The 6,915-nt window shown below is 40.9% G+C and overlaps 1 protein-coding gene across 1 annotated transcript in view; it reads left to right on the top strand.

Annotated features, from left to right (window-relative positions):
* LOC145402642 (uncharacterized) overlaps positions 1–6,915 on the top strand; it is a 168,510-nt gene that overhangs the window by 76,448 nt on the left and 85,147 nt on the right. The window lies entirely within an intron of this gene.

The following is a 6,915-nucleotide window of genomic DNA, read 5'->3' as shown; positions in this document are numbered from 1 at the left end:
TCAACTTCGCCTCCGACACCTCCACCTTCACAAGTAGGAGGGAGGACATCGTAAAAAGACTGGGTATGACTAGGATGACGACCTCGTTATGACGAAGGATTGAATGAATATCTGACGACGATGAATCATGGGGCATGGACTCGGATTCCCAAGGGAAACATCTCCTGAGTAGATCGTACATGATACGGTACATCGATTCCAAACTGTGGTGGGAAGAGATGGAAAGTTACAAAGAGTACAAAAAAAAAACTGATCTTACAAGTAAACAGAGAGATAGGTAGATAGATTGAGAAATAAATAAATATTTCGACAGATATAAATTTATGTGTATATAAATTATATCAATATATTTATTTTACATGCAGTAAAATTCTGCAAACTTAGGAGGAAATTGCTGACACCCTGAATATTGAATCAACCGAATCCATGATAGTTCAGGAGACTACATCATAAAATGAGTTTTGATTTACTGACAAATGACTCTTTTATAAATTTTGTACTATAGTTGAAATTCCATGTCACTGTTGGAATGACGCCATCTCTCATTCCCGTTCAGCTTGTTTTAACTATAGTATTCAGTAATATCCATCTATCTGTCTATTTATATATATATATATATATATATATATATATATATATATATATATACACACACACACACACACACACACACACACAGTATGAATGTTCCATACTGACAAGTGGATTCTACAGGGAGGTTAAGAAAAACACAGGTGAGAGGCTGGAGTTTATTCTCTAACGTTTCGACCAGAGGCCTTTATCAAAGAGAATGCTACATTCGAACTGACTTGAGCTCCGTAAGTACCCGTAGGATCACCCCTTCTTGCTGGCTGTCCACGTCCCCCATGATCTGACCTGACATCGCCGCTCCTCCTGATTGTTATTTCCGCGCTCGACCTCGCCCAGCACAGAAAGCTGTCATGATGATTATTTGTGCTATCCTTGTTTGCACAAATGTGAGCTGCTTCTATTGCCCTCTTTAAGCTTTTTTAAATTCCTGTTTATTATTTGTCCCTCCTCACAGTTGAGCAAGTGATTATACTCATCATTTGAACAACTGAAGACTTTGATGTTCTTTGACACTTCACATCGTTCCCATGTTCATAAAACATCTTATTAAGGCCCCGGGAGATTCACCATAGTATACAGAACAACAGTTTCTACAAGGTATTTATAGTCCACGCTGTTCTCGATATTATTCCTCTCCTTGTTTCTCAACCTCACGACATCACATGTTTTATTTCCTGATGATGTTGCGATGCTTATCCCAGTTCCTCTGAAGTATTTCTCCAAACACGTTGACTCTGTGGAGTTTGTGACCGCCATAGGTGCCTCGTCCTTTACACCTTGCTATCCTTGCATCTGTTCTTTATGTTTATATCTTTCTTTTTTAACGAAATTGGCAACCCCACTGAATAATTTAGCTCTGTGAATCCGTCAGTGATATATTGAAATTCCTCTTCCAGAAACTGCTGCATGTTTTTAACGCTCAAAGAAAAAAAACAAATACAACACCTGACTTTGTTCTCAAACCGTGTGCCGATAGAAATAGATGAAATCGTCCTTGTTTGTTGGTTTGCGGTATACTGAGAAACTTATTCCCTGTTCTTTCCTCAATATCAGTGTATCCAGAAACAGTAATCTGTTCACTTCATCCGCCACTGTATACTGAATATTTGTACTGACATTATTTAATAATCTCAGATTATTTTCGAAGTTTGTTTTCTCAGGGACTATTTCCAGGACATCATCCGCATATCTATACCATTCACAGTTCTTGCCAGTAAAGCTCTTATATTGGTCTTGCTTCATGGTTTCCATGTACAGATACGCCATGATTGCACTGAGGGGTGAGCCCATAGTTAGACCCCTATGTTGCATGTACTCCTTCCCCAGCGGAAGGAGCCGTACATGCTGTTAGCAGAGCGTTGGAATGAGTCTAGGAAGAGGAACAACCAGTTTAAAAATGTGATTTCCTGAAACTCTTATCGTTGTGTGTAAAGTTCGGCGCGTTTGTTTTGAACGGGGAGGAGTACATGCAACATGGGGGTCTTGCCATGGACTCACCCTTCAGTGCAGTCATGGCGTGTCTGATCATGGAAACCTTGAAGCAAGACCACTAGAAGAGATTTACTGGCAGGAACTATGAATGGTATAGGTATGTGGATGATGTCCTTGTAATAGTCCCCGTGAAAACAAACATCGAGAATAAACTGAGAATGTTAATGTCGGTACTCACATACAGTTTACAGTGAAGGAGGAAGTGAATGGGAGATTACCATTTCTGTGTACACTGATATGGAGGAAAGATCAGTGAGTAAGTTTCTCAGTCTACTTCAGACCCACAAACAAGGACGATTTCATCCATTTTCTATCATCACACTGTTTGATAACAAAGTCAGGTGTTGTATTCAGATTTTGTCATAAAGCGTTAAGATTATGCAGCAGTGAGTTTCTGGAGTGGTAGGTGGTGGCGACCATCATCCACTCACTTGATATAGTGCTGCCTACTTCCTCCTAGCCTTTATCATTTTTTTTTTCTGTGTCTGCCCTCCTCTCTTCCTATTTCTCCAATCTCTCCTGTCACTTCTTATTGCTTTTTTTTCCTTTACAGGTGGCTTTACATTGAGTGACAAGCCAAATGGTTTCCTGTAAGCCAAGAAACCATTTACAGTGCTGGGTGGTAACCAGATAAACAAACAATACGTGCTCCCTACGTGTCAACAAGTGGGTTGGTGGAGGGTTAGTGTCCCTCCCCGTAAAACAAATAACTCAAAGTCAATGGCCACCCCGTACAGGATTCTGGCGTCTGGCAATAGATAGATAGAGTTTCTGGAAGAGGAATTTCAGTATATCATTGACAGATTCACAAAGATAGGTTATCTAGTGCGGTTGTTAATGAGGCTGAAACATAAAGAATGGACGCAAGGATAGCAACCTGGAAAGGATAAGGCTTCCATAGCGGTCCCAAACTCCGTAGAGTTATCGTGTTTGGATAAATTCTTCAGAGGAACTGGGATAAGCATCGTAACATTATCAGGAAAGAAAATAGGCAATGTTGTGAAGATGGGAAACAAGGAGAGGAATAACATCGAGAACAGTGTGGTCTATACAATACTGGACGATGTAGAAACTTCTTCCGAATATTATGGTGAATCCAGTTGAGAAGGGCAGTACTCCCAAGGTGGATGGAAAACTGATGACAGAGAGAGCTGGAGCTCCTGTTTCATCAGCCCTCGGGAATAGTTCCTGACCATCCCCCTTTGGCGCATGCCTTCAGTGCTTCAGTAACACAGATAGTAGGCCAGCATGGTCTCCAGTACAAGTTTCTCTAACTGTCAACACCATACTACATGCACATTACACACTACACTTTCTTTTCAAAAAAAAAAAAAAAAAAAGGCTTCTAATAACCAAGCATTGGAGTTCCTAGAGGGGGGCACCATAATGTCCACACCATCCGCTCGTCTCCCGGTGAACACTCAACAATTTGCCTAAAACCTTTGTTTGACTCATCTCTTTATTTCTGCAGCATTTGCAGCTTTTCCTCTAACTTTCTCTCTGTTGAGCACCACCTCTCCTCCTCTCAACCTTCTCTTCTTAACCGAGACTCAGCTGTCTGAGGTACCTGAAGCAAACCCTTTTCTGTATCATCCTACTTTCTTTATACTCATTTCAAAGCCAAAGGTGGCTGTTGTGCATATGTACACAACAACTTATGTTGCTCTCATCTTCCTGAACTTGATTCTTCTGAATTGTCTACTCTCTGGCTTTGGCTTTCCTGCCATTCTCTGACTAGATATACCTGTGCTGTTTACTTATCTTCGAATTCTACTGACTATGAAAAATTCTTTGACTATCTTACTTCTACAATGGAACACATCCTATTCATTTCTCCTTTATCTGAAATCTCCATTCTAGGAGATTTCAATGTTCACCACACCTTTGGCTCTCCTCTCCTATCACTGATCCACCTGATGAACAATCCTACATCTTTGCTATCCCTGATGACCTAATGCAACCTGTACAGCACCCTACCCGTATCCCTGAAGGCCTTGGAAAGAGTTCCAACATACTTGACCTCTTCCTTACAACAAATACTTCTGCTTATGCTGTTAATCTTTCCTCTCTTGTGGGCTTCTCCAATAACAACCTTCTTACTTGAACCTATCCATCACTCCAGTATGAGCTATGGACCCTCCAAAGAAACGTCAGTTGTGGCACTTTGGAGATACTGTTTGGGATGTGCTCGGGCAGTACTTCTTTGATTTTCACTGGAATGATTATTGTTTCCATGACCGGAAGCCATCTGAGTGCGCCATGCTCATTACATAGGTTATTCCTTCAGGCATGAAAGCATACATTCCTTTCTCATATCCTTTGACTAATGCAAAAAAACCTTGGTTTAATCACACTTGTTCTAATGCTTTCCAGTACCTATAAAAAGGTCATGGAGCCAACCCATCCTTATATTACATCATTTTTATGTTTCTGCTCGGCATTGTCCTAAGTCTGTTCTTCGCTCTCCTAAAAATAATTTCATCCATACTAAAGGATCTCAACTCTCCAACTCGAATTCTTCCCACGCTTTCTGGCACCTTCCAAAAAACCCTACTAACAACTTTACCTTCTCATCCCTCCCTCCTTTTTTCTACTTTTATGGCTTTGAAGTTACCTCTTCTACTGATAAAGCAGAACTCAATCTACTCAGACTTTCTCCTCCAAGTCCACCTTGATGATCTCCAGTGCTGTTCCTCCATTCACCTCCCTCTCTCCTGACTTCCTCATGGCTGAGCATTAACAATCCGTCACCACGTCCCGAGCTATTCTTTCTAGTACCTCCGACACCTCCCAAATCCCGAGCTATTTTGGAAAAAAAAAAAAAATTGGCTAAAAACCTCTGCTTTTGGTGAGAAACACTCAAAAATTCAAAGAGAAATTCAGCTCACCTGAGGTTTAAAATACTCGATACAGGTAGCAGTACCTCCTTACCTTACTGGGTTTTCTATCAGGCTGGCTCCAAAGAAAACTTAGGTTTCTATAGGAGGAGTAACTATTCCACACCACTGATAAACAGTATTTATTTATTTATTTGGTACGAATTTATAATGTCGAACGAGAGTATATTGGTTTTCAAACAGTATTATAGGCATTATAAGCATTGTTTCACCCACTAACTCATCAACATACCTGACCTGTTTGTGTGGCGACATTACCTGGATCATCATTTCTGACTGTTTCTTCCTCAATGCTATATGTAAACTTTGTCTCCACATATGTCATTGATTGGGGAATCACTCTGACCCTGAATGTCTTTATTGGCGAGGTCACTTTGGTAACAGGGTGAATTGCCGAGACAATGGCGTGTGGGGGGAGGTTATGTGGTGTAAAAGGCATTGTCCCTGCCTGTGGCATCTTGTAGAGGAATAGAGGAAGGTGTCCCCGTGTATAAGTACGAAAAATCACGTGCTAAAATTGAAAATTGTGCAAATTATGAACCTTTGCAATTGCCCAACGTACCAGTACGTTGAAAGTGACTAGCTGTGACAAAACGTGTGCAACGTATCCATACATCGATGGGATGCTTGGGTTAACCCTCTTCGTACATGATGACGGCCGATTTGTCTTTCATTAGGGTCTGGCTGCACAATACACATTGATGCTTTTGGCGTCATTAGAGCATAAAAACTTTTGTCAGAGGAAAAGTTTTCCGCCGAATGGCGTTATTTTTGGAGGTGTCATAGCTTCCCTGCTCCTCATCAGAAGTAATGAATTGAACACTGTGGGTCCTGATACTAGCAAGAGAGCAGACAGGTTTATTCAGTACCAAATTAGGTGTGAGTGGGGTAGGTACGGTTTTGAAGTTCTGTCCCTTTAAATTTCCACTCACCCGTGTCCCACCCATGCAACATATTTAACTATACCAGTAGTGCTTGTGTATAGTGCCTGGGCACTGTCGTGATTAAATTTGGTGTTTGCAATATGAAATTCTGGTGTTTGTGAAGGATTCCTGGTCATTATCAGCCGTTGGCCCAACGAAGATTGTGCTACTGTTTCTAATCAACTACACTGCCTCTACCCTGCACCAAATGTGAGTATTCAGCTATTTACAACAGTGGCAGTGAATCATGTGAATATAGCGTGCACATCTAGCGTAAAAAGAATTGGGGAAATACTGTATGTGAAGTAGCTTAGAGGGAAGGCAGGAAACCTCCCTACAATCACAACACGGCGTGGGTACACCGTAGTTTTTTGCATTTTTCTCAAAAACTATGAGGCCTAGGATCACCTTTATGGGGCTCAAATGAAAGCCAATGAAATTATGAATAGGAGATAAAATAAAAACATAACAGTGGCAAGAAAAGTGTTTTGCTAGAGCTCCCCGAATAAAAAAATCTGTTGTCTGTCAGAAATGGATTTTAATTTTTCGCTTATTACTCGAACACCATACCTCGTATCAAATTGGGACCTCCGGCATTTGAAAGCTAATAAAATTCTCTTTCCAATGATGGTATAACATGTAGAGATTGATTAGTATACATTTGACTTATGGTTTTGGGAAGTGGAGATGTATGCTCCTGAATGTTTATTCACACGGCCCTAACGTACGTAGTGTGTATTTTTGTGTGTGTGTTTTTGCTTATCGTGTAGAACAAACATCGACGAATAAGAATATGTGGGTTTCGTGGAAAAGTATATGTTTGGGTGGTGAAAATAAGTCGAGAATACACATTTTTGGAGCACGTGGTGGGTGGGGGGAGGGGAGAAAAGCCAGCGCGCCATGTCACAGAAATCGTATTAACTTCTCCTCGTGCAAAAGGGTTAAAATTTCTTCAAATGATGTATTTTCTGCCATCGCTGGCCTCAGTACTATCAAGGCATATGGGCCTGATG

This window comes from Coenobita brevimanus, chromosome 58 (genome assembly GCF_032717465.1).
Source record: "Coenobita brevimanus isolate Jiangsu-jjx chromosome 58, ASM3271746v2, whole genome shotgun sequence".
NCBI classification, from domain to species: Eukaryota; Metazoa; Arthropoda; class Malacostraca; order Decapoda; family Coenobitidae; genus Coenobita; species Coenobita brevimanus.
The sequence above is the reverse complement of the archived record's forward strand: the minus strand, read 5'-3'. Positions and strand labels throughout refer to the sequence as shown.